This window comes from Schistocerca gregaria, chromosome 11 (genome assembly GCF_023897955.1).
Source record: "Schistocerca gregaria isolate iqSchGreg1 chromosome 11, iqSchGreg1.2, whole genome shotgun sequence".
NCBI lineage: Eukaryota > Metazoa > Arthropoda > Insecta > Orthoptera > Acrididae > Schistocerca > Schistocerca gregaria.
Window position 1 is genome coordinate 21,033,051 of NC_064930.1, and position 25,688 is coordinate 21,058,738.

The following is a 25,688-nucleotide window of genomic DNA, read 5'->3' on the forward strand; positions in this document are numbered from 1 at the left end:
AGTCATTTTCACAAAGGTATCCGGATACTATTGATCACATTGTGTAACTACACCGTAACTGTAATTCTCTGGGAGTGTCGAGGAAACCTGCTTAGGCTGCTACAAAAACGAATTGTTACAAGTTTTTATGCAGGGTGAACATGAAGAAAAGAGGCAAACTGCAGCGTCGGATTCCTGGCTAGAATTGGAGAAAGAAAGGTCCCACGAGTATGTGTCCGGAACCGCATCGTTGTCACAGTAGGTGGTACTGACGGCTGCAAGTTGCTGTGACCGCGTGCGGTGTGCCGCTTGTGCGCTGCAGGGTGTGCGGTTGGCGCAGAGCACTGTAAGCTGCAGAGTGGAGCGGTATTCGTTTCGGGAACAAGCCGAGGTGGAGCTTGTGATGGAAACACTGGAGATGCGGCCAGGCTATACCAAAGAAAGGAGACCTCACAAAGCACACAACAACTTTCTGGCCGTTTACGCGATCATGTGTCCCTTCAGACAAACGGGCGTGGAGGGAGAGGGCGGACTGTGCGTACACCACACCTGGAGGCCAGAATTCCAAAAGGATACTGACACGAAACCTAGTACGAGTTCCGGGCAAGTGGCCCGCCAACATGGTGTAAGCCCAGGTCCTGCATCACGACCGCTACTATCCCTATATCACCTGTAACGGATTACCCTCCACGGGAAGGATTTTGTTGATGCTTTTTGCATCAGATCACCACAGTTAAGGGATGTGTGTCATCGGCCCTCGATGCCGGCGAAGCAACCTTCACCAGAACTGCGCGATCAGTCTGTATAAGCGTCATCTGTGGACTGGAGACAGATAATCGTCATACGGACTTCGAGAGTTGTCCTCCACCGGGACTGCTTGGTGACGTGCCCTTCGCAGTGCAACAGGTTACATGATTTCTGCGTAACCAAGCACAACCCCACTTCCGTATTACAATTCTCCGACTCCTCAACAACGTCTTCCTAGCGATGTGAAGTTCTCCCCGCGTATTTCCAACCTGAACAGTTCTCGGGTATCAGACCGGGTAGCGTCGTAATATTTCGGCAGACGCACACGCTGCCATCTTCAGATGGTCCCTGACGAATGCTGTGTTGTTGACGCTGACGGTAACGTGACGGGCTTTATCCTTGGCCCGAGGTTTTTGGAGTTCTGGCCTGTTACGGCGTATCCTCCTGTTCCTTGCTGGGTGTCTGACGGTGTATCCTAGCTTCATGGTTTGTCCTGGCGTTGGTTGTCGATGTCACCTGGCTGCTAGCATGCGAACATGCTAGCGGTGTACTTTGTTCTTCTGCGTCTTCACTGCCTCGAACGAGGTTTGCTGGATAGCTGTCACGAGCTCTGCTGTCAGCTGTCGTTCGCCGTCGCGAACCTCCTTCCTCAGCCGTGCGACTGCGTCTCCCAGGATGAATTCCCAGTCGCACGGCGTGAATACGGGGTTCGCGTTGATGGTGTTGAGGTCCTTTCTCGTGGCGAACTCAAGCATGATTGCTCTCTGTCCGCCACGGAAGTCCATCGGCTTGTCAGGTAGCGAGGGTTTCTGTACCCGTTCTACCTGGGCGAAGAGATAGGGGTTTTGTGCGCATGATGGCATGGTGGCAATCTTGCTCAGTACCACGGTCATGTTGCTGCTGTCAGGGAAGGGTATGACGTCGGAGTACAGCTTCCCACGCTCTTCGTCTTGTTTCCCCTTTCGTTTCAACTTCCCGTCGGGAGTTGAAGAAGGAGAGGCCGGTGCAACGTCGATGGGCGTCTCCCCGGTCTCCTGTATTGCTACAGGTTCCAGGGCGACGCCCGTTTGTATTCCTGCGTCCGTCCGCGGCGAAACACTCGTCTGCGTAGCCGCGTCCACCCCTGCTTGCCCAGCCAGCGTGGGGGTGGCGTCGGGGGCAGATGTCTTCTTCTTCGTCGCCAGCCTGAGTTCCTCCCGCAGCTGTTGGAGCTGCCTGTGGACGGCGACGAGCCTTCTTCTGAGTGGCTGCCCTCTCCGCCTCCATTGGGGCTTTGAGAGCAGCCACTGCGTCGTCGGTGGCGGCGCCGGCGCCGGTCGGGACTCCCGCCTCGCTGGCGTCTTGCTGGCGCGGTCCTCGTGGGGCCGCGACCTCTTCCTTATTTGCCGCTTTTCGTGCGGCGGCCTGCGTCCTCTGCTCCAGGAGAGGGACGGTGGAGGGGGTAATGGCTAGTATATATAGGGTGCCGAGAGGAACAGCACAGCATTCGTCAGGAGCCACCCGAAGATGGCAGCGTGTGCGTCTGCCGAAATATTGTGGAGAAATTACGACGCTACCGGGTCGGATACCCGAGAACTGTTCAAACATCTGCCTTGCACGTTGTGTAGGACGCAGAGGCTGCTAGATCACCGGACTTAAACCCTCTCGATTTTTTTCCTCTGGGGGCGTCTGAAAAGCGTTGTGTATGATGAACCAGTTCCTGATGCGCGCAGTTCCTTCCACAGCCTGTGACGCAATAGCCGGAATTTTCTGTGAGAGGTCCACGTGTACGTGGAGCCCGATTTTGTAACATAATTCATTAAAAATGACCTGAAACGATTGTCATAAGTAGAAGAGATTGTATTTTTGACACCACTGAACTAAAGATGTCTGAGTGGCAGAATCGATTGTAAGTTGGCGTTGCACTCTGTCACAGGTAGGATGCAAGGCTTAAAGCTAGTGGCTACCTGGGTGAACTTAGTTGTCGGTCTATGGACGCACCATAATACGGTTTTTATGAAATGAAGTGATGAATGACTATTTTCTTGTGCTCACACAGAGCCGGTAAATGTTAGTTATATCTATAAAAGTGTCAAATGTGTACTATTAATTTGTGAGGCTACGAGTGATATGTGGTACTTACTGGAATTAAGGTTCCAATAAAATGGCCCTGAGCACTATGGCACTGAACTTCTCAGGTCATCAGTCCTCTGGAACTTAGAAGTACTTAAACCTAACCAACCTAAGGACATCACACACATCCATGGCGGAGGAAGGATTCGAACCTGCGGCCGTAGCGGTCGCGCGGTTTCAGATTGAAGCGCCTACAACCACTCGGCCACAGCTGCCGGCTGGAACGAAGGAAAACTTCGGAGAGCCCACCAATATAACTTTATTTTCACACATCCTGTTTATTCAACAATACAGTATATAAACAGTTTTTTATAGATAATCGAAGCATTTAACCACAACATTTTTTTTAACATAATGAATAACTTTGCAAAATTCTTTTGGCGTTAAAGTTGAATAAGCTTTTAATCTTTGCAAAGGAAATCTGAAGTGCTGTACTGCAAAACAACAAACAATATGTCATTTATCAGTGAAATATTTCCTGAATGGTTGAAATATGCTGGAGTTAAGCCACTGTTTAAGAAGGGAGATAAAGAAATCCCATCAAGTTTAAGGCCAGTTTCACTTTTGCCGGCACTCTCAAAAATTTTAGATAAAGTTCTGTACAATCGGCTTTATAACCATCTTATCTCAAATAACATACTGTCAAAGTCACAGTTCGAATTTCTTCAGGGTTCTGATATTGAGAACTCTATCTACACTTACAGTGAAAATGTGCTTAATTCATTAGACAAAAAATTTCTGGCAACTGGCACATTTTGCGATCTGTCAAAGGCAATTTGACTGTGTAAATCACAATATCCTTTTAAGTAAATTAGAATATTATAGTGTAAGAGGAAATGCTGCAAAATGGTTTGAATCTTATATCTCTGGCAGGAAACAAAGGGTATTATTAGGAAAGAGACATGTATCAAGGTATCAAGCATCATCCAACTGGGAACTAATTACATGTTGGGTCCCACAAGGTTCCATTTTAGGGCTCTTACTTTTTCTTGTGTATATCAATGACCTTTCATCATTAACATTACCAGAAGCCAAGTTCGTTTTGTTTGCCGATGATACAAACATTGCAATAAACAGCAAATCAAGTGTAGTCTTAGAAAGGTCAGCTAATAAAATATTTGTGGACATTAATCACTGGTTCCTAGCCAATTCTTTGAAACTAAACTTTGAAAAAAAAAACACTACAGTTGTAAGGGGTGTCCCACGAGTATGAAAAGCAGATAGAAGAAGTGGACAGTGTTAACCTCTTGGGACTACAGCTTGATAATAAATTCAACTAGGAGGAGCACACCATGGAACAGCTGAAGCGTCTTAACAAATCTCTATTAGCAACGCGAATTGTGTCAGACATAGGGGATATAAAAATGAAAAAGCTGGCATACTATGCTTACTTTCGTTCCATGATGTCATATGGGATTATTCTTTGGGGCAATTCATCAAGCCAAGCTAAAGTTTACTGGGCACAAAAACATGCAGTAAGAGTTATATGTGGTGTGAACTCAAGAACATCTTGCAGAAGCCTGTTTAGGAAACTAGGGATACTGCTTCCCAATATGCAGGGTGTTTCAAAAATGACAAGTATATTTGAAACGGCAATACAAACTAAACGAGCAGCGATAGAAATACACCGTTTGTTGCAATACGCTTGGGACAACAGTACATTTTCAGGCAGACAAACTTTCGAAATTACAGTAGTTACAATTGTCAACAACAGATGGCGCTGCGGTCTGGGAAACTCTAAAGTACGATATTTTCCACATATCCACCATGCGTAGCAATAATATGGCGTAGTCTCTGAATGAAATTACCCGAAACCTTTGACAACGTGTCTGGCGGAATGGCTTCACATGCACATGAGATGTAATGCTTCAGCTGTTCAATTGTTTCTGGATTCTGGCGGTACACCTGGTCTTTCAAGTGTCCCCACAGAAAGACGTCACAGGGGTTCATGTCTGGCGAATAGGGAGGCCAATCCACGCCGCCTCCTGTATGTTTCGGATAGCCCAAAGCAATCACACGATCATCGAAATATTCATTCAGGAAATTAAAGACGTCGGCCGTGGGATGTGGCCGGGCACCATCTTGCATAAACCACGAGGTGTTCGCAGTGTCGTCTAAGGTAGTTTGTACCGCCACAAATTCACGAAGAATCTCCAGATAGCGTGATGCAGTAATCGTTTCGTATCTGAAAAATGGGCCAATGATTCCTTTGGAAGAAATGGTGGCCTACACCAGTACTTTTTGAGGATGCAGGGACGATGGGACTGCAACATGGGGCTTTTCGGTTCCCCATATGCGCCAGTTCTGTTTATTGACGAAGCCGTCCAGGTAAAAATAAGCTTCGTCAGTAAACCAAATGCTGCCCACATGCATATCGCCGTCATCAATCCTGTGCACTATATCGTTAGCGAATGTCTCTCGTGCATCAATGGTAGTGGCGCTGAGGGGTTACCGCGTTTAAATTTTGTATGGATAGAGGTGTAACCTCTGGCGCATGAGACGATACGTGGACGTTGGCGTCATTTGGACCGCAGCTGCAACATGGCGAATGGAAACCCGAGGCCGCTGTTGGATCACCTGCTGCACTAGCTGCGCGTTGCCCTCTGTGGTTGCCGTACGCGGTCGCCCTACCTTTCCAGCACCTTCATCTGTCACGTTCCCAGTCTGTTGAAAATTTTCAAACAGATCCTTTATTGTATCGCTTTTAGGTCCTTTGATTACATTAAACCTCCGTTGAAAACTTCGTCTTGTTGCAACAACACTGTGTTCTAGGCGGTGGAATTCCAACACCAGAAAAATTCTCTGTTCTAAGGAATAAACCATGTTGTCCACAGCACACTTGCACGTTGCGAACAGCACACGCTTACAGCAGAAAGACGACGTACAGAATGGCGCACCCACAGACTGTGTTGTCTTCTATATCTTTCACATCACTTGCTGCGCTATCTGTTGTTGAAAATTGTAACTACTGTAATTTCGAAAGTTTGTCTAACTGAAAATGTACTGTTGTCCCAAGCATATTGCAACAAACGGTGTATTTCTATCGCTGCTCGTTTAGTTTTTATTGCCGTTTCAAATATACCGGTCATTTTTGAAACACCCTGTATTTATTCCTTAATGAAATTCGTCATTAAAAATATATCGTCCAGAGCTCGTGATCGTGCGGTAGCGTTCTCGTTTCCCGCGCCCGGGTTCCCGCGTTCGATTCTCAACGGGGTCAGAGACTTTCTCTGCCTCGTGATGACTGGGTGTTGTGTGATCTCCTTAGGTAAGTTAGGTTTAAGTAGTCCTAAGTTCTAGGGGACTGATGGCCATAGTTGTTAAGTCCCATAGTGCTCATAGCCAAATATATCACTTTTTCAAATCAACAGCTCAATTCATGGAATCAATACTAGAAATAAGAATAATCTTCACAACGAATGAAAGTCACTTGGTCTTGTACAAAAAGGTGTGCATTATTCAGGAACACACATTTTCAATAACTTGCCAGCTGCCATAAAAAGCTTAACAACCAATGAAATTCAGTTTGAGAGAAGCCTAAAGGATTTATTGGTGGCCAACTCCTTCTACTCCATTGATGAATTTCTCAGTAGAATCAACTGAGATATATATATGCTGCACAATTTCAGTGCAGTAATCTGTTCATTGTAAATAAGTGTGTGTGTGTGTGTGTGTGTGTGTAAGTACAATCTAACTTCTGCACCAGTTAGGTGCAGTAATGTGTTCATTGTAATAAAGTATTTAGTAGTTGTATTACACGTATATTACCTTATAAATAAATAAAAATCTTTTTTATTTTAAATTCAGTACATAAGTATTTGTAAAATGATTCTTTCGTATATCGTTCATTAAAAAATGACGACAATGCCACTTGGGACCTGTGGAATGGCGCATTAGGTTTTTTGTTTGATTTGTAAATATTTGTCATGTATTGTTGTTTTTCGGACATGTTCTACATCCTGGAGGACCTCCTCAGTACGGATCAATTGGAATGAAAGTAGATCTAATCTAATCTAAAGATGATTACAAGACGGCCGGACCTGCAGCCCGCCCATTATCGGGTGAAACGGCGATGTTTACCACCGCGCTGGACACAGTCTGTCTTATTAAATGCCCTTCCGCAACACATGAAAACTATATAAGGACCACTGATGTCAAGAATGTTTCCATTACTCAAAACAGACGACGTAGCTTTTAATTTGAAATCTGTATGTCGAAAGGTTCGTGGTTAAGATGCGGAAATTTGGTTTAAAAAAAATGGTTCAAATGGCTCTCAGCACTATGGAATTTAACATCTGTGGTCATTAGTCCCCTAGAACATAGAACTACTTAAACCTAACTAACCTAAGGAGATCAGACACATCCATGCCCAAGACAGGATTCGAACCTGCGACCGTAGCAGTCTCGCGGTTACGGACTGGGCGCCTAGAACCGCTAGACTACCGCGGCCGGCGCGGACCTGTGCTTAAAGGTTTAACAGATTAGCAAACAATATGATAATGCTATGGCTTACTACAAGGCAACCAACCTCTTAATTTCAGTCGGCAATCAATGTGCGACTGTGCTCCAACCCGTCCATCCTGACGGTTGACTAAAGCCCTGGTGACAGTTGGCTGTTAATATTGTCAAGGTTATCGCACCGCTCTGAAGGAACCGCTTAAAACACCACTCGTCAACACATTAGAAGAGAAATCAAACGACGGAACCACAAGATCCAGCTAAAGCACACCAATAATGGCCCGGTCTTTGGAACACGGAGTCGAACGGCTTAGTACAACAGGTTGCTCAGATTATAACTTATGACTGAGACACGCAGTTACAATCCAAGAATTATCCGGTTAATAGCCAAATCTGAGCACAGGTCCCTCTTTTGTTTAATGGCAAACTGTGCCTGAGTACAGTCGTTCCCGCTCTATTTACGGCAGAGATCTGATTAATTAGAACATTACTGATGGGGTACAAACCAATAAGGACAGGCAATATAATAGCTGGACAAATTTTCAAATAGTGCCTTAGTAAAATAACACGGCCTATATTTACGACCAAAGAGCCGACCGAGTGAGAAAATAATTAGGAGGTCGGGTAGACAGTGACACCAGTCACCACGAGGATGACAGAACGTGACTCCCCTGTACCGGCAAGCAGCAGCACGCACCAACGGTGAGCCGCTGCTGTTGCCGAGCGGTGCCGGCCGGTAGGAGGGCCAGGCAGGCCACGAGCGGCCGCCCCACACTGCCGCCTCCAGCCGACCGGCGGGTGTCGGCCTGGCGCTCACCCGGTGGTGTGCTCCGCTATCTCCGCTCAGAGGCTGGCCCTCCTTGAGCAGCTCGACGCTTCGGCCGCCCGGACCTCGGGACCGCCTCTCTTCGCGACGCTACCGCCAATCCCCCTTCGTGCCAGCGAACCCCGTATATATAGAAGGTGGTCCAGTGATCGTGACCGGGCCAACTATCTCACGAAATAAGCGTAAAACGAAAAAACTACAAAGAACGAAACTCGTATAGGTTGAAGGAGGAAACCAGATGGCGCTATGATGGTTCGCCAGCTATATGGCGCTGCCATAGGTCAAACGCATACCAATTGCGTTTTTTAAATAGGAACCCCACATTTTTATTACATATTCCTGTAGTACGTAAATAAATATGACTGTTTTAGTTGGACCCTCCACGCTGCCCTCCAATGCTATATTTGTGATTCCTTGATGCCTCAGTACATGTCCGACCAACCGGTCCCTTCTTCTTGTCAAGTTGTGCCACAAACTCCTCTTCTCACCAATTATGTTCAATACCTCCTCATTAGTTATGTAACTTACCCATCTTCAGCATTCTTCTGTAGCACCACGTTTAGAAAGCTTCTATTCCCTTCTTGTCCAAACTATTTATCGTGCACGTTTCACTTCCATACATGGCTACACTCCATACCAATACTTTCAGAAACGACTTCCTGACACTTAAATCTATACTCGATGTTAACAAATTTTTCTTCTCCTGAAACGCTTTCATTGCCATTGCCAGTCTACATTTTATATCCTCTCTACTTCGACCATCATCACTTATTTTGCTCCCCAAATAGCAAAACTCCTTTACTACTTTAAGTGTCTCCTTACCTAATCTAATTCCCTCAGCATCACCCGTCTTAATTCGACGAAATTCCATTATCCTTGTTTTGCTTTTGTTGATCTTCATCATACCCTAAAGGCACTGTCCATTCCGTTCAACTGCTCCTCCAAGTCCTTTGCTGTCTCTGACAGAATTAAAATGTCATCGGTGAACCTCAAGGTTTTTATTTCTTCTCCATGGATTTCAATTCCTACTCCGAATATTTCTTTTGTTTCCTTCACTGCTTGCTCAATATACAGATTGAATAACATAGGGGACAGGCTACAGCCCTGCCTCGCTCCCTTCCCATCCACTGCTTCCCTTTGATGTCCCTCAACTCTGATAACTGCCATCTGGTTTCTATACAAATTGTAAATAGCTTTTCGCTAACTGAATTTTACCCCTGCCACCTTTAGAATTTGAAAGAGAGTATTCCAGTCAACATTGTCACAAGCTTTCTCTAAGTCTACAAATGCTAGAAACGTAGGTATTCCTTTCCTTAATCTAGCTTCTAAGTTAAGTTGTAGGGTCAGTATTGCCTCACGTGCTCCAACATTTCTGCGGAATCCAAACTGATCTTCCCCGAGGTAGTCTTCCACCAGTTTTTCCATTCGTCTGTAAAGAATTCGCGTTAGTACTTTGCAGCCGTGACTTATTAAACTGATAGTTCGGTAATTTTCACACCTGTCAACACCTGCTTGCTTTGGGGTTGGAATTGTTATATTCTTCATGAATGAGGGTATTTCGCCTGTCCCATACATCTTGCTCACCAGATGATAGAGTTTTGTCAGGACTGGCACTCCCAAGGCAGCGCCATCTAGCGGGCCAAGCATAGCGCCATCTGGTTTCCCCCTTCAAGCTAGACGAGTTTCGTTCTTTGTAGTTTTTTGTGTGATGCTTATTCCGTAAGATATTTGGCTCGGTCACGATCAAGGGACCACCCCGTATATTGGAAAGCAAAGGCCAGTGGGGCCAAACAGAACAGTCTACTAACTCAATGGCGCCACAGCTCAACGAGATTACCAAGAATTCATGTGATACTGATCTTTAACAAATATTGACCATTGTCCATGGACTTATTATCAATTGGAAGAAGTTTGTAACGTAATGGTATTTTGTAAATTTTGTTTCAAGTATGCAGCAACTCAGTGTGGTGTTCGCTAATTTTCACAATGGTGACCCTTGAGCGTAGGGACCGAGTGTTTTCCATCAGATTTAATATAGAGGTTGATTAGGTATACCCGATTTTTTAATATTTTGTGTATTTGGTAATCCTGATACAGAGAAGTGAAATTTTGCAATCTGTTCTGTCAAACGATGTCAGACTTTTTGACATGTAATAGTTGAGGTGTTTTTAATTACGAGAGTAAGTGAGAATTGAAGAATGTTGAGAAGTTCACTGATTTTGAAGTTCATGTAAAGTGTTACATAACAGATTTTGTGAAGGTGAATATTTTGAATACAGGTTTCAAACTGAAACATTTGGTCTTAGGTTATCCCATTATCAGTTCTCATCCTCTTGTATGTCTCGTTTGTCCGAACCCAGTGAATGTTTTTTTTAAAGAAATCATTTTTCCATCAATCAGAAAAATATTAATGTGCCAGAATTAATGTCTGTAACAGTTCCGATGCTGGTAGCACTACGCAAACCGAGCGAGGTGGCGCAGTGGTTAACTCACCGGACTCGCATTCGGGCGTCCGGCCATCCTGATTTAGGTTTCCCGTGATTTCCCTAAATCGCTCCAAGCAAATGCCGGGATGGTTCCTTTGAAAAGGCACGGCCGACTTCCTTCCCAATCCTTCCCTAATCCTATGAGACCGATGACTTCGCTGTCTGGTCTCTTTCCCCAAAACAACACACAACAAACATTGCACAACCATGAGTTAATACCCCGTACCTTCGACGGACATTTATGAACCAACATACTGATATTAATCTGTATGAAACTGTTTTACGGCCGGCATTGCACTTCGCTGTGCCAAGATAGAATATTTTCTATGCTTAGTCTGGAGAGAACAAAATACCAAGATTACATCCGTTGCGACTCTGAAGCTAATGAAAATTTATTTCATTCTTTATTTGCCCAGCACATTTTATCAATTTACTGCACAGGGCCATAGAACATGGTGCTCACGAGACTGCTTAAATTTCAAAGGGACTGATTCCATTATAAACGCCGGCGGATGCGGCCAAGCGTTTCTAGGCGCTTCAGTCTTGAAACCGCGCGGCCGCTACGGTCGCAGATTCGAATCCTGCCTTGGGCATGGATGTGTGTGACGTTCTTAGGTTAGTTAGGTTTAAGTAGTTCTAAGTTCTAGGGGACTGATGACCTCAGATGTTAAGTCCCATAGTGTTCACAGCCATTTGAACCATTTTTTGATTATAAACATTGCGTATTGGTTATGCAGACGAAGTCATTTGCTCAACAACACATCACACAGTACATCTGCTTAAGACAAATGTTACAAATTGCACATTGATTGGAAAACAAAAACACAAAAGTTTTCTAAAGAACGCTACTGCGAAAGAGTACGGTAATCCATGATGGGGCGTGTAAACGGGTGCATCGCATGCCACGGGCGCCACTTAGAATATCTATGCTGCGCTCCAGGAGGAGGTTTTGCCGTCGCGCGCACACAGTCCGTCTCCGGGCACATGTTCATATCACCTATCCTCCTCCATTGACAGTTAGACATCCGTGCCTGCCGTTTGTCGGTTTTATTAATGTTCACCCTCTATAAAAGCTACACAAGATGGGCCTTTGAAATCAGCTTACCTAAAATATTTATATTTTATTCATTAATTCTGCTCTGTTAGTTGCCACGAGGAACAGTCAGAAAGCCCACGTAATTACTTCGTCCTCTTTTATTTAGGATATTGATGTGTTCCTTCATTATGCCAGTATTGTTTCTGTCGGTAGCCCCGAGATCAAATTTCGTCGCCTCACACGTCTCTGCCCCGCGCAGAGGCCAGTCCTCTCGTTTACATCTTTGTTCTTTACTTTGAGCAACTGTTCTTGAAGAATGCCGATGTGAAGGAATACCAAAATAGTTGCGCCAAACATTGTTTTCTTAACGGCATTGCGGTACTAGTTTTTCACATCGAATGTCTTGTCATACCATTCACCCCCTCCTCCACCCCCCCCCCCCCCCCCCCCCAAGTGCAATCGGACTTCTTCTCTTGTGCCACGTATACTTGCTTCACGCAGTGAAAGAGGAAGCTCAAAGAGTAGTAACTCTACCTCAAGTAGTGAAAGTAAAATTATGTAGCACTATTATTTGAAAAGAACGACTTGGAATATTTATCGAAAATTGCGAAAAGAACGTAAGATAAAATAAAAATATCAGCAATCGGTACTGCCATTTCGATATCGATATATCAATGTTTTATTGATACACTATCTGATCAAAAGTATCCGGATACCTGGCTGAAAATGACTTGCAAGTTCGTGGCGCCCTCCATCGGTAACGCTAAAATTCGATGTGGTGTTGGTCCACTCTTCCACTCTCGGAAGCATAGATTCAATCAGGTGCTGCAAGGTTTCTTTGGGAATGGCAGCCTATTCTTCACAGAGTGCTCCTCTGAGGAGAGGTATCAATGTCGGTCGGTGAGGCCTGGCACGAAGTCGGCGTTCCAAAACATCCCAAAGCTGTTCTGTAGCATTCAGGTCAGGACTCTGTGCAGGCCAGTCGATTACAGGGATATCATTGTCGTGTAACCACTCCACCACAGGCCGTGCATTGAGAACAGGTGCTCGATCGTGTTGAAAGATGCAGTCGCCATGCCCGAATTGCTCTTCAACAGTGGTAAGGAAGATGATGCTAAAGACTTCAATGTAGGACTGTGCTCTGATAGTGCCGCGCAAAACAAGAAGTGGTGCAAGCCCCATCCATGTAAAACACGACGACTCCATAAAGCCACCGCCTTGTAATTTTACTGTTAACACGGCACACGTTGGCAGACGACGTTCACCGGGCATTCGCCGTACGCACACCCTGATACGTTGTATACCGTGATTCGTCACTCCACACAACGTTTTTCCACTGTTCAGTCGTCCAATGTTTACGCTCCTTACACCAAGCGAGGCGTCGTTTGGCATTTACCGGCGTCATGTGTGGTTTATGAGCAGCCACTCGACCAGGAAATCCGTTTTCTCACCTCACGCCTAACTGTCATAGTACTTGCACTGGATCCTGTTGCAGTTTGCAATTCCTGTGTGATGGTCTGGATAAATGTCTACCTATTACACATTACGACCAACTGTCGGCGGTCTCTGTCAGTCAGCAGACGAGGTCAGCACGTACGCTTTTGTGATGTATGTGTTCCTTCACGTTTCCACTATCACAATGGAAACAGGGGACCTAGGGGTGTGAAACCCTCGCGTCAAAGCGCTGCACAAATAACACCACTGCTCAGAATGATGTCAAATAGCAACTGGAGAAGGGCGAAAACTTACGGAAGAAGAAAAATAAATAGTTACGAAATGTAGCAATACATGGCCTGTAGGCGTCATAATTTAACGTTGTTATTTTTGCTGTTGTTGTTGTTGTGGTCTTCAGTACAGAGACTGGTTTGATGCAGCTCTCCATGCCACTCTATCCTGTGCGAGCTTCTTCTTCTCCCACTACCTACTGCAACTTACATCCTTCTGCATCTGCTTACTGTATTCATCTGTTGGTCTACCTCTTCGAGTTTTAACCTCCACGTTGCCCTCCAATACTAAATTGGTGATCCCATGATGCCGCAGAACATCGCCTACCAACCGATCCCTTCTTCTACTCAATTTGTGCCACAAACTCTTCTCCAATTCTATTCAATACCTCCTCATTAGTTATCTACCCACCTATTCTTCAGTATTCCTCTGTAGCACCACATTTCGAAAGCTTCAATTCTCTTCTTGTCCAAACCATTTATCGTCCATCTTTCAGTTCGGTACATAGCTACACTCCATACAAATACTTTCAGAAACGACTTCCTGACACTTAAATCTATATATACTCGATGTTAACAAATTTCTCATTTTCAGAACCGCTTTCCTTACCGTAGCCAGTCTACATTTTTTATGCTCTATACTTCGACCATCATCACTTATTTTGCTCCCCAAATAGCAAAACCCATCTACTTTTTTAAGTGCCTCATTTCCTAATATAATTCCCTCAGCATCACCTCCTTTAATTCGACTACATACCATTACCCTCGTTTTGCTTTTATTGATGTTCATCTTATATCCTCCTTTCAAGACACTGTCCATTCCGTTCAACTGCTCTTCCAGGTCCTTTTGCTGTCTGTGACAGAATTACAATGTCATCGGCGAACCTCAAAGTTTTTATTTCTTCTCCGTGGATTTTAATACCTACAGTGAATTTTTCTTTTGTTTCCTTTACTGGTTGCTCAATATACAGATTGAATAACATCGGGGAGAGGCTACAACCCTGTCTCACTCCCGTCCAACCGCTGCTTCCCTTTCATGCCCATCAACTCTTATAACTGCCATCTGGTTTATTAGTTGTCGAAAATACGAATTACAAATTAATCACACAACAATTTGTACGTTTTACGTTAAACAGACTGTGCTACTCAGTGTGCATAGGTCTACAGGTGCGATACTGTTTGTTACGTAAGCCCGTCCACCACGGCAAGGTCATATCACACCGTTTGGGAAAAATCGCTATTTAATTGTCCTAAGCCCAAAATCCGCGTAATAAACATACATCGATTTTTAATTGTCAACAGGCCAATAACCGCAAAAAAAGCATCAATAAAAACCCAATCGGAGTATTATGAGTGGCATGTGCCCACTCTCATATTTCTATCTTACTCTGAGTAATTCGATTTTCCTCTCTAACTGCATGCGGTGAAAAGTCGCTATTCCTTCACAAGCGGACTTCCCACGCAGCGTCTCTCGTCACCCGGCAGGTCCGGTGACAGGCGGGCTCTGCTGATCTTGAAGGGGTAAGCCGACTGGTGTGAGGGAGTCGAGTGGATGCTATCCAGACGCCGACATTGTCATAAGAGCGGGGGCGACACGTCCGCAGGGGCCTGAAGGAGCGGCTGGGCTAGAGATTCCGTTACTTCGCAGAAACTTAGTGAAAACACTTTCTGGCGGGCTGCCAGCGAGGTGTGGGAATGACTTGTGTTTCCAGACAGTCTTGGCGGGCAAATTCCCGTGTTTTATGCAAAATCATAACTGTCATTGGCTTGCTCAGGGAATAGCTCCGTGACGTAGCAAAATCGACGCAGAAATTGGCGCCAAGAATCTCCATTGGTGGAATGGTAGTGCTTCGGCAATAGAGTGGAATTTTCCGCCGGTTTTCGAGTTGCTGATTGGAACGTTTAACCACGGCCACTGTCGTGGGGCGAGAATGTTCTGTGTTCGGTTTGTACGGGTGCTCTTGTGGGAGTCGGCTCTCACCTTTCGGTCGGAGTAGGTTACAAGACTGAGCTCTCGCTGCTCTGGACAGCCTGCCTTCCGTTGGCTGTCTAATTTACTGTAACTATTTGACGAAGCTGCTGAAGTTTTGACTTCAACGTAACTTTCCGAGTACAGTTGGCAACTGAGTGTTCTGCGTACAAGAGGCCTATGTTGTCTGTCTTGAGCAGTTTTGGCTAAAGTTGACTGTATTGGAGTTACTGTGTGACTTCGCTTGTTAAAATCAATCACTGTACCGTTAGTGATTGTGTGGCAAGCCTTCTTCGTCTCCCTCAGAGGCGCATTTGTATTGCTAGGAAGTCTTTCGTCTGGAACAACCAGACCAGGACAATTTGTTTCGGGCTATACATTTCGACTTTATCATCACCACGACGGGACGTCGAAGCAACCAGCCATCGCCTCCGGTACGCCAGATCGTGTCCGTGCAGTTAAGAAGACAGCTTGGTAATGTACGTCCGCAGCACCGGCAAAGTAGGCAATTTTGCTAGGTGATAATCAGAACTCAGCAGGGCACGCCTGTTTGTCTTTTCGAACTTTGTTGTGTCTTGGGTGTTCATTGCCTGAGTTCTCACTAATGTAGCAGCAATTAATGTTGGATTAGCTGTCTCTCTCTCTCTTAAGATTTGAGTTGCAAGGAATTGGCTCCACATACCACTTCGTCGTAAACATCACAATCTAGTTTAGGGACAACTTCACCTTCACAGCATTTATTTGAGTATCCAATTTGAGCCAGTTTGGTGTATTGTAAATGTTTCATGTGTTTTTGTTTATTATTTTGTGTTTAGCCTTAATAAATCATATTGTTATTTTGGACAGAACTTTCATTCTGTTAATCGGTAGAGGAACCCTACCATTTCTCACTACGTTAATGAAACCTTCCTTTATTTAACTTATTTATCAAATTACATTATTGCAAGTGCCAAACTCTTTTCTACTCCACTTGCAGGGTCGATTACAGTCAGTTCGCGTATCTTTTTAATCCAGGTGCAATAGCAAAAGTCGGAGTTAGAATAGGAGAGGGGGCTTAGAGCCTCATTTACATATGTGGATTCTAGAAGAATTTAGTGTTAAATACACTGCTAGCCCCGGCACCTGGCTATGTTCCACAACTGACCGAAATCTTTCCGTGTCACGTTCAGAATGCAATGCGTGCCTTCAATGAAGCTAACTTTGCACTCGGAATCCTGAACGCAACATCTTTCTGATAGCCCCACAGCCAGAAGTCACACAGATTATGATGAGGCTGTAGGAAAATGGCTGCTGATGATTCTAGAATTGCCGAAATGGCGCTTCAGCAGCTGCTTATGTGGATTTGGAATGCGCGGAGATGCTCCATCTTACATGAAAACGATCCCATCCACACATCCACGCTGTTGGTGAGCTGGAATGACGTGGTTGTGCAAAGGGCACTCGTAGCGCTTAGCAGTGACGGTGCAGATAAACAGGACCGGAAGCAGCTGCCTCTTCGAAAAAGTGTGGACCTATGATAAATGGTGGCGTCACAGCGACCTTCCCAGGATGAACTCGTACTGGTCGACTTGCGTGTGGATTTTGCGTTGCCCATATTCGACAGTTCTGTGTATTGACATATTCTGTCAGATGGAAGCGCGTTTCGTCTGTCCACAAAATCTTCCACGGCCAATAATTGTCCGCTTCCATGCGAGCAACAAATTCTATAGCAAAGTTATCTCTTGCTGACATGTCAACAGGAAGCAACTCGTGCACACGGGTAATGTGAATAGCAGCCTGACGGCAGGCATAGGATCTACGATGGGCCACCGCTTCATCTTTTCTCTTTGCGTTTAAGGAAGGCGAAAACATAAAAGAAATGCAAAAGGCTTATCACAGTCTGATGTCGCCAGTATGATAGATCTGACACACCAACTTGATTAGTCGTTTCGTTAGCACTTGCCCCAATGATCTCAGACCTTCCGAAGGAATGTCATCTATCCCCTCTGCCTTATTTGCTTGAAAGTCTTCCAAAGCTCTGTTAAACGTTGCTATATCGACTCCCGTCTCTTCCTCAATCATGCTATCAGACAAGTCCCTCCACTTGTAGAAGATGGCCGGGGTGGCCGATCGGTTCTAGGCGCTACAGTCTGGACCGCGCGACGACTACAGTCGCAGGTTCGAATCCTGCCTCGGGCGTCGATGTGTGTGATGTCCTTAGGTTAGTTAGATTTAAGTAGTTCTAAGTTCTACGGGACTGATGACCTCAGAAGTTAAGTCCCATTGTGCTCAGAGCCATTTGAACTATTTGAACCACTCGTACAGGTCTTCGCTACACCTGTCCGCTCTCTCCATAGCCCTCACCTGTCGAGTAGCCACTGCACTCTTAATCTTGACGTCCTTGCTTTTAGTTTCGTCGAAGTTGTTTTGGCTTCTCTTCCGACGACCATTTACTCTACAATTACTTCAATGTTTTCCTGCAGCTATTTCGCTTTGGCTACTCTGCACTCCCTAACTCTTTACTTTAGTTGTCGGCTGAGATACAGCCCACGGCCACCGGAGCACGTGCCTGCACCGGAGGAGTGCTGGAGGGAAGGTGGGGGTAAGTCCAGAAGACGGCATCCGGCCAGCCGGCGTCGGGTATTGATCCGGCAACCCTTGCCGCGCCGCACCGCCGCTCTTGGGGTGGGCCCACCCCCACGCTGGCCCCGCTCACCCCCAGGGCGCGGCGGCGGTCAGCGCGGCCGCGTCTACGCCGCGTCCTCGACGCTCGCACCTCTCCCGCTGGCCAGCCGCTGGCCTGTTTACGGCGCATCGCTGGTCCAGCGCTGTACTTGCAGTGCTGTGAGGCGAAAACCGTGCTCAGCGCGTACTGTCCCACACTCGCTACCAAAATGTCGCTACAGGCAAGGGTAGAGAAATAGGTTTACGAACTTCACCATCTGCATCTGCAGCGATCGCAACGCAAACCCTTTCACCGGTTCTGTCAACGGCTCTAAGATTGGCTGCACCACCTTTTCAGGCATTTATTGGTGTAGCAACCAATTTTCCACATTATGTACACCCACACATATTGTAAATGTGTGTGTGTGTGTGTGTGTGTGTGTGTGTGTGTGTGTGTGTGTGTGTGTGTGTACGTTCAACATCTCCTCCTAAATAAATGAACCAATCTCAGCCGCACTTGCTACACGTATGACTGTCAGTCCACAAACTCTGTCAGAGTTGTAACCACCGGCGTGTCATAGTTCAGGAGATATTACGTCATGAATAATGAGATGTGACAAAAACTGCGAATCACGCTTGCCATTTAATTTATTACTTCTACATTATTAACTCTATTTGTAATAAATTTAGCAGACGCCACTGAATGTGCTACGCAACTACACTGAACATCCAAAGAAATTCGTAAACCTGCCTAATATCGTGTAGAGCAGCCGCGCACTGATGTTTGAAGTAGTGCTGGAGGGAACTGAAACACGAATCCTGCAGGACTCTCCACATATCCGCAAGAGTACGAGAGGTTGGTGATCTCTTCTGAACAACACCTTGCAAGGCATCCCAGATATACTCAATAATGTTCATGTCTGGGGAGTTTGGTGGACAGCGGAAGTGTTTACACTCGGAAGAGTCTTCCTGGACCAACTCTCTAGCAATTCTGGACGTGTGGGGAGTCGGACTATCCTGCTGGAGTTGAACAAGTCCGTCGGAATGCACAATCGACATGAATGGATGGTGGTGATCAAACAGGGTGCTTACATATGTGTCACCTGTCAGAGTCGTATCTAGATGTATCAGGGGTCACATATCACTCCAAGTTCGCACGCCCCACCCCAGTACAGAGCTTCCACCAACTTGAACAGTTGCCTCATGACTCGCAGGGTCCATGCATTCGTGAGGTTGTCTCGGTACCCGGACACGTCCACCCGTTCGATACAATTTCAAGCCAGACTCGTCCACCAGGCAACATGTTTCCAGTCATTAAGAGTCCAATGTCGCTGTTGACGGGCCCAAGCGAGGCGTAAAGCTTTGTGTCGTGCTGTCATCAAGGGTAGACGAGTGGGCCTTCGGTCCCGAAAGCTCATATCGATGATGTTTCATTGAATGGTTCGCAAGATGACACTTGTTGATGGCCCAACATTGAAATCTACAGCAATTTACGGAACGGTTGCACTTCGTTCTTGTAGGTCCTTTTTCTGGCCGCAGTGAAGTCGGAGATTTGATGTTTTACCGAGTTCCTGATATTCACGGTTAATTCGTGAAATGGCCGTAGGGGAACATCCCCGCATCATGGCTATCTCGGGGATGCTGTGTCCCATCGGTCGTGCGCCGAGTATAACACCACGTTTAAACTCTCTTAAATCGTGATAACTCGCCATCGTAGATGCAGTAACAGATCTAACAACTGCACCAGACGCTTGTGGTCTTATACGGGCGCTGCCTGCCTGCCTGCCTGTTTACATACACTCCTGGAAATTGAAATAAGAACACCGTGAATTCATTGTCCCACGAAGGGGAAACTTTATTGACACATTCCTGGGGTCAGATACATCACATGATCACACTGACAGAACCACAGGCACATAGACACAGGCAACAGAGCATGCACAATGTCGGCACTAGTACAGTGTATATCTACCTTTCGCAGCAATGCAGGCTGCTATTCTCCCATGGAGACGATCGTAGAGATGCTGGATGTAGTCCTGTGGAACGGCTTGCCATGCCATTTCCACCTGGCGCCTCAGTTGGACCAGCGTTCGTGCTGGACGTATAGACCGCGCGAGACGACGCTTCATGCAGTCCCAAACATGCTCAATGGGGGACAGATCCGGAGATCTTGCTGGCCAAGGTAGTTGACTTACACCTTCTAGAGCACGTTGGGTGGCACGGGATACATGCAGACGTGCATTGTCCTGTTGGAACAGCAAGTTCCCTTGCCGGTCTAGGAATGGTAGAACGATGGGTTCGATGACGGTTTGGATGTACCGTGCACTATTCAGTGTCCCCTCGACGATCACCAGAGGTGTACGGCCAGTGTAGGAGATCGCTCCCCACACCAAGATCCCGGGTGTTGGCCCTGTGTGCCTCGGTCGTATGCAGTCCTGATTGTGGCGCTCATCTGCACGGCGCCAAACACGCATACGACCATCATTGGCACCAAGGCAGAAGCGACTCTCATCGCTGAAGACGACACGTCTCCATTCGTCCCTCCATTCACGCCTGTCGCGACACCACTGGAGGTGGGCTGCACGATGTTGGGGCGTGAGCGGAAAACGGCCTAACGGTGTGCGGGACCGTAGCCCAGCTTCATGGAGACGGTTGCGAAAGGTCCTCGCCGATACCCCAGGAGCAACAGTGTCCCTAATTTGCTGGGAAGTGGCGGTGCGGTCCCCTACGGCACTGCGTAGGATCCTACGGTCTTGGCGTGCATCCGTGCGTCGCTGCGGTCCGGTCCCAGGTCGACGGGCACGTGCACCTTCCGCCGACCACTGGCGACAACATCGATGTACTGTGGAGACCTCACGCCCCACGTGTTGAGCAATTCGGCGGTGCGTCCACCCGGCCTCCCGCATGCCCACTATACGCCCTCGCTCAAAGTCCGTCAACTGCACATACGGTTCACGTTCACGCTGTCGCGGCATGCTACCAGTGTTAAAGACTGCGATGGAGCTCCGTATGCCACGGCAAACTGGCTGACACTGACGGCGGCGGTGCACAAATGCTGCGCAGCTAGCGCCATTCGACGGCCAACACCGCGGTTCCTGGTGTGTCCGCTGTGCCGTGCGTGTGGTCATTGCTTGTACAGCCCTCTCGCAGTGTCCGGAGCAAGTATGGTGGGTCTGACACACCGGTGTCAATGTGTTCTTTTTTCCATTTCCAGGAGTGTATTTCTGTAACTGAATACGCATGCCTTTACCTGTTTCTTTGGAGCTTCAGTGTATATCATTCTACTTCAGATAGTTCAACGGGTATGACGTCATAAACACTGAGATGCGTGTAAAAGAGTCACACCATGGCTAAAAAATTTTAATACAGTGATCCTTTACTACCTTGTCACTCCTCCAGTCGAGTCAGCTTGGGAATATCCCTGACACCTGGTACCGCTCCTGACAGTTGTGAACTGCGAAGGGCAGTAGAAGAATGAAGAGGCACTGCCATAGAGACGTTAGCAAAATCGCTATGTAGGCACGTCTAGCGCACAGAAACTGTCCGACATATTACACTACAGCACAGCTGATTTTTTTGTTTTTCGTTTCTAAGAGAAAACTGTCAAAATCAATAACCGTGCAATGCCGAGTTTGTGAGCCGGTGGTCTTACAACTCACTTTATTTATACAGTTTGGTCAGAAACAGTGTGAAAAGCTTGCAAGTGTGTTGCAAGCTAGATTTTGCTGAGAACTAACAATTAGGAAAAAAAATTACACCGTTTCCGATTTAATTAGCTTTGAAGCTAGGTATTCAGCCTGCTCCAAGTGCAAACGCGAGAAGTTTGTCAGAGGCGGTGTTTCCAAAAGTGCCCTTCCTTTGGTTTCATCAAAGCGAACAGGAGGTTCTTGCTACCGTCGAATGTCCAGTGTTTTTACCGCTCTCTCGCTCGGTTTGAGGAAACAAAACTAGGAACTCTTCTGGCTGCACCGTCCGTCACCCTGACTGGCTAAGTTCAATGCTAATTAACACGTAAATGACACAACATAACAGATTTTTTTCTAAACAGTTATTTCTCAGCACAACCTACCCTGCATCGCCCTGTCAAACGTATCAGACTGTTTCTGATCACCCTCCATTGCATGCATGTTGCACGTCTCCTCCTAAATCCTTGTATCGATTTGAGTCAAATGTGATACAGCGACAAGTTACTACCTGCAGAGAAACGCTGTGGCGGCAAGAGCAGTCTAATCTTTATATGGGTGAGTGTGAGAATGTAGCGACACAGAGACATAGCTGAAAACGCGTGAAGCAATTTTAACTTACTGACAGAAGTATGCCATTTATGTACTTTGGAACTAATTGTTATGACGTATCAGACTGAATATTTACATATATAGACGCATACTGTGTGTAACGGGTAACAGCGCAGATACAATACTGGCCATTAAAATTGCTACACCACGAAAATGACGTGCTACAGCCTCGAAATTTAACCGACAGGAAGAAGATGCTCTGATATGCAAATGATTAGCTTTTCAGAGCATTCACACAAGGTTGGCACCTGTGGCGAGATGACAGGCATCTTATCCGTATGGCTGTAACGGATCGTGCAGCCACGTCTCGATCCCTGAGTCAACAGATGGGGACGTTTGCAAGACAACAACCATCTGCGCGAACAGTTCGACGTTTGCAGCAGCATGGACTGTCAGATCGGAGACCGTGGCTGCGGTTACCCTTGACGCTGCATCACAGACAGGAGCGCCTGCGATGGTGTACTCGACGACGAACCTGGGTGCACGAATCGCAAAACGTCATTTTTTCGCATGAATCCAGGTTCTGTTTACAGCATCGTGATGGTCGCATCCGTCTTTGGCGACATAGCGGTGAACGCACATTGGAAGCGTGTATTCGTCATCGCCATACTGGCGTATCACCCAGTGTGATGGTATGGGGTGCCATTGGTTACACGTCTCGGTCACCTCTAGTTCGCAATGATGGCATTTTGAACAGTGGACGTTACATTTCAAATGTGTTACGACCCGAGTCTTTACCCTTCATTCGATCGCTGCGAAACCCTACATTTCAGCAGGATAATGCACGACCGCATGTAGCACGTCCTGTACGGGACTTTCTGGATACAGAAAATGTTCGACTCCTGCCCTGGCCAGCACATTCTCCAGATCTCTCACCAATTGAAAACATCTGGTCAATGGTGGCCGAGCAACTGGGTCGCCGCAATACGCCAGTCACTACTCTTGATGAACTGTGGTATCGTGTTGAAGCTGCATGGACAGCTGTACCTGTACACTCCATCCAAACTCTGTTTGACTCGACGCCCAGGCGTATCTAGGCCATTATTACGGCGAGAGGTGGTTCTTCTGGGTACTGTTTTCTCAGGATCTATGCACCTAAATTGAGTGAAAATGTAATCATATGTTGTAGTATAATATATTTGTCCAATTTCGTGAGATATTTGACTGGGTCAAGATCAATGGACCACCCTGTGTACCGAATCGTACATTTATTGAGAGGAATCGATGAGTATGTGGAAGGGACCTAGGGAAGAAAAGATTTCAAATCCTAGACAATGTGCTGGTCGCCTGTGTTAGAAAGGGAACAACGGTTTGCAGGAAATGGAGACGCCAGAGGTGTGCAAGAAACTGATGCTGGTCAGGATGACGAATTCGACAACAGATCTGACGATCGATATAGGAAAACGGCAGCGACCTGAGCGGTTTATTTATTTATTTTGAAATCGGTACCTCACCCTCGCTACTGCGCAGACGTCCGAAGACATGCTGCTGGAAGCGGCTCAGATGTACAGCGTGTCCATAAAGTCCCGTTACCGTTACAACTTCAAAACTTTATTACACCCGTACTTGCTGAAATATTTTAAGATCATTTCTTTTATTGTAATCAGTGTTTGTAAAAGTTTTTTTGAAACCTCTATATGAGCGCCTTTAGTTGCACGAAGAACATCAAGACGGTACTCGATTTCTTGCCGTGTTCGCTGTAGCACAGCGTCATTAATGGTGGCAACGGCATTACGGATCAGGAGTGTGTCGTATCTGTGTCTGGTTCACGATATCTCTTACACACCCCCATAAAAAAATGTCCAAGGGAGTGAAATCTGGCGAACGCGGTGGCCAAGGAAGTGGCCCATCCCTCCCAATCCATCTGGCTGGAAATGTTCGATTGAGGAACCGACAGACACGCAGTCCCCAATGTGGTGGTGCACCATCTTGCTGGAAAATGGTAGTTGGTCTTAAGTCAAACAACTCTGGTGCTATATAATCCGTCAGAAGGTCGAGCTAAACAGCTGCAGTAATTGTTGACTCGTTGAAGAAAAATGGACCAGTTATTCGGTTGCACGTGATTCCACTCCACACATTCACTTTTGGACTATCCTGGTTGAAGCTCCTTAGTCACAGGTCCCCAGATTCTCACGTTGTGTCTGTTTAATGTCCCAGAAACATGAAAAGTTGCCTCGTAACTGAAACAATGGATGCTTCATCCTGCGAAAGGTGTTCCGGCATGTTGAGTGCAAACTCTGTCCGTTTTGTCTAGTCATTTGGCTCAAGTGTGTGTAACAGTTGCACTTTGCGAGCGTACAACGGCAAATTCTTGTGGAGGACGCTATGCACATCTGGAAGTAGTAGTTACAACTTCTCTGGCAGCAGTGCGGATGGAGTTCGTAGGTGCCAAAGTGAAGGCGTTTGAAACGCATGTTCTCGGTCGTCCGCTCCTCCCTTTATCCAACGCTGTCCCTGTCTCCACAAACATTTTGTGCCACGCCCGGATTGAAGCGCGCGATGGTGGGTCTCCTCCACACTTCGTTCTGAAGTTTCATTGAGTCTGAACATCCGATTTTGTCTCAGTAAACAAGGACACACATTGTGACTTCTCTTGAGGAGTTGCTGTTTTATAGAGGTTCTGTTCCTTCCATCAACAGAGTAACTGAAACACCAAGTTTTAGTACATATAAAAAATTTAGTAAACAGTGATTACAGTAAAAGAAATGTTGTTCAAATATTTCAACAACTGCACTTAAACAGTTGTCATCAAATTAAATAGGCTGTGAGACATGGATGTAGTCCCACATCTCTACCTTACCACCTGCCCACTGAAGAGGCAGTGACGGTACTGAGAGAAACATTCAAGAATGCAACTACAATTTAGCGATGATATTCGCTTGTGAATTTGTTATCCTCTGTGAAAAATGAAGAAGAGTTATTGGAAGTGTCAACAAGAATGAACGGCCTAATAAGCACAGGGTAGTGATTGAGAGTAAACCGGACAAAGGCGAAACGGACGGGGGATGGCAGAACGAGGTTAGCTATGAACGTCAGAATTGGGGACCTCAAACTAGACGAAGGAAGTCTGCAAAATAACACCCGACAAACGAAGCGAGGGCAAGAGAAGACGGCCAGCACAGGAAAAGTGGGCGTATCTGGCAAAGACGAGTCTGGCAGTGTGGAAGATCAGCCATAGAATTCTGAGAATGTATGTTTGGAGCTCAGCACTGTATGGCAGTGGGGAAAAGGGAATCGAAGCCTCTGAGATGTGGTACTGTACGAGGACGTTGTAGAATTAGGTAGGCTGACAAGATAGCCGATGAGGCGGTTCTCTGCACAATTGTTGAAAAAAGAGATACATGAAAAACACTGACAAGAGGAGCGGACAGGACTATCGAAGACAGTGTTGCCAAAGCAGATTTACTAAACAC